The sequence below is a fragment of the Siphateles boraxobius genome, unplaced genomic scaffold (genome assembly GCF_051911475.1).
Source record: "Siphateles boraxobius isolate OS27281-9 unplaced genomic scaffold, OSU_SipBor_1 296, whole genome shotgun sequence".
Classification (NCBI taxonomy): Eukaryota; Metazoa; Chordata; class Actinopteri; order Cypriniformes; family Leuciscidae; genus Siphateles; species Siphateles boraxobius.
In genome coordinates, this window is record NW_027508915.1 from 720,001 (window position 1) to 722,500 (window position 2,500).

At 39.3% G+C, this 2,500-nt stretch overlaps 7 non-coding genes across 7 annotated transcripts in view; all 7 read right to left on the bottom strand.

Annotated features, from left to right (window-relative positions):
- Positions 1 to 7, bottom strand: part of LOC143754745 (5S ribosomal RNA) — a 119-nt gene extending 112 nt beyond the window's left edge. The window contains exon 1 of the ribosomal RNA XR_013208518.1: positions 1 to 7. This exon is cut by the window's left edge and continues 112 nt beyond it. This is a non-coding gene — a ribosomal RNA (5S ribosomal RNA).
- A 282-nt stretch (positions 8 to 289) lies between these two features.
- LOC143754746 (5S ribosomal RNA) lies at positions 290 to 408 on the bottom strand. The gene has a single exon (XR_013208519.1). It is a non-coding gene; the product is annotated as a 5S ribosomal RNA (ribosomal RNA).
- A 273-nt stretch (positions 409 to 681) lies between these two features.
- LOC143754748 (5S ribosomal RNA) lies at positions 682 to 800 on the bottom strand. The gene has a single exon (XR_013208521.1). It is a non-coding gene; the product is annotated as a 5S ribosomal RNA (ribosomal RNA).
- Positions 801 to 1,083: 283 nt separating this feature from the next.
- LOC143754749 (5S ribosomal RNA) lies at positions 1,084 to 1,202 on the bottom strand. Its single transcript, XR_013208522.1, has one exon. It is a non-coding gene; the product is annotated as a 5S ribosomal RNA (ribosomal RNA).
- A 276-nt stretch (positions 1,203 to 1,478) lies between these two features.
- Positions 1,479 to 1,597, bottom strand: LOC143754750 (5S ribosomal RNA). Its single transcript, XR_013208523.1, has one exon. It is a non-coding gene; the product is annotated as a 5S ribosomal RNA (ribosomal RNA).
- Positions 1,598 to 1,880: 283 nt separating this feature from the next.
- On the bottom strand, positions 1,881 to 1,999 carry LOC143754751 (5S ribosomal RNA). The gene has a single exon (XR_013208524.1). It is a non-coding gene; the product is annotated as a 5S ribosomal RNA (ribosomal RNA).
- A 276-nt stretch (positions 2,000 to 2,275) lies between these two features.
- LOC143754752 (5S ribosomal RNA) lies at positions 2,276 to 2,394 on the bottom strand. The gene has a single exon (XR_013208525.1). It is a non-coding gene; the product is annotated as a 5S ribosomal RNA (ribosomal RNA).
- Between the last annotated feature and the right edge of the window lie 106 nt (positions 2,395 to 2,500).

Genomic DNA, 2,500 nt, shown 5'->3' on the forward strand with positions numbered 1-2,500 from the left:
CGTAAGCGAAAACTGCTGCCAAAATTGGGCAATTTAAAAGGTTAGACCATTAATGAAGAAAACTAAGAAGAACTTTTGAAAAAACTCAAACTCTTTCATGCTCTCTGAAGAATCTCAGAGACTTTTAAAGGCTTTCTGAAGAAGCTCAGTGAGTCTTTTTTTTAAAGTAAGAAGAACTTTTGAAAAAACTCAAACTCTTTCATGCTCTCTGAAGAATCTCAGAGACTTTTAAAGGCTTTCTGAAGAAGCTCAGGGACTCTTTTTTTTTTTTTTTTTTTTAAATCAAAAAAGCTTACAGCACCTGGTATTCCCAGGCGGTCTCCCATCCAAGTACTAACCAGGCCCGACCCTGCTTAGCTTCCGAGATCAGACGAGATCGGGCGTGACCAAGGTGGTATGGCCGTAAGCGAAAACTGCTGCCAAAATTGGGCAATTTAAAAGGTTAGACCATTAATGAAGAAAACTAAGAAGAACTTTTGAAAAAACTCAAACTCTTTCATGCTCTCTGAAGAATCTCAGAGACTTTTAAAGGCTTTCTGAAGAAGCTCAGTGAGTCTTTTTTTTAAAGTAAGAAGAACTTTTGAAAAAACTCAAACTCTTTCATGCTCTCTGAAGAATCTCAGAGACTTTTAAAGGCTTTCTGAAGAAGCTCAGGGACTCTTTTTTTTTTTAAATCAAAAAAGCTTACAGCACCTGGTATTCCCAGGCGGTCTCCCATCCAAGTACTAACCAGGCCCGACCCTGCTTAGCTTCCGAGATCAGACGAGATCGGGCGTGACCAAGGTGGTATGGCCGTAAGCGAAAACTGCTGCCAAAATTGGGCAATTTAAAAGGTTAGACCATTAATGAAGAAAACTAAGAAGAACTTTTGAAAAAACTCAAACTCTTTCATGCTCTCTGAAGAATCTCAGAGACTTTTAAAGGCTTTCTGAAGAAGCTCAGTGAGTCTTTTTTTTAAAGTAAGAAGAACTTTTGAAAAAACTCAAACTCTTTCATGCTCTCTGAAGAATCTCAGAGACTTTTAAAGGCTTTCTGAAGAAGCTCAGGGACTCTTTTTTTTTTTTTTTTTTTTTAAATCAAAAAAGCTTACAGCACCTGGTATTCCCAGGCGGTCTCCCATCCAAGTACTAACCAGGCCCGACCCTGCTTAGCTTCCGAGATCAGACGAGATCGGGCGTGACCAAGGTGGTATGGCCGTAAGCGAAAACTGCTGCCAAAATTGGGCAATTTAAAAGGTTAGACCATTAATGAAGAAAACTAAGAAGAACTTTTGAAAAAACTCAAACTCTTTCATACTCTCTGTAGAATCTCAGAGACTTTTAAAGGCTTTCTGCAGAAGCTCAGTGAGTCTTTTTTTTTAAACTAAGAGGAACTTTTGAAAAAACTCAAACTCTTTCATGCTCTCTGAAGAATCTCAGAGACTTTTAAAGGCTTTCTGAAGAAGCTCAGGGACTCTTTTTTTTTTTTTAAATCAAAAAAGCTTACAGCACCTGGTATTCCCAGGCGGTCTCCCATCCAAGTACTAACCAGGCCCGACCCTGCTTAGCTTCCGAGATCAGACGAGATCGGGCGTGACCAAGGTGGTATGGCCGTAAGCGAAAACTGCTGCCAAAATTGGGCAATTTAAAAGGTTAGACCATTAATGAAGAAAACTAAGAAGAACTTTTGAAAAAACTCAAACTCTTTCATGCTCTCTGAAGAATCTCAGAGACTTTTAAAGGCTTTCTGAAGAAGCTCAGTGAGTCTTTTTTTTAAAGTAAGAAGAACTTTTGAAAAAACTCAAACTCTTTCATGCTCTCTGAAGAATCTCAGAGACTTTTAAAGGCTTTCTGAAGAAGCTCAGGGACTCTTTTTTTTTTTTTTTTTTTTTAAATCAAAAAAGCTTACAGCACCTGGTATTCCCAGGCGGTCTCCCATCCAAGTACTAACCAGGCCCGACCCTGCTTAGCTTCCGAGATCAGACGAGATCGGGCGTGACCAAGGTGGTATGGCCGTAAGCGAAAACTGCTGCCAAAATTGGGCAATTTAAAAGGTTAGACCATTAATGAAGAAAACTAAGAAGAACTTTTGAAAAAACTCAAACTCTTTCATACTCTCTGTAGAATCTCAGAGACTTTTAAAGGCTTTCTGCAGAAGCTCAGTGAGTCTTTTTTTTTAAACTAAGAGGAACTTTTGAAAAAACTCAAACTCTTTCATGCTCTCTGAAGAATCTCAGAGACTTTTAAAGGCTTTCTGAAGAAGCTCAGGGACTCTTTTTTTTTTTTTAAATCAAAAAAGCTTACAGCACCTGGTATTCCCAGGCGGTCTCCCATCCAAGTACTAACCAGGCCCGACCCTGCTTAGCTTCCGAGATCAGACGAGATCGGGCGTGACCAAGGTGGTATGGCCGTAAGCGAAAACTGCTGCCAAAATTGGGCAATTTAAAAGGTTAGACCATTAATGAAGAAAACTAAGAAGAACTTTTGAAAAAACTCAAACTCTTTCATGCTCTCTGAAGAAT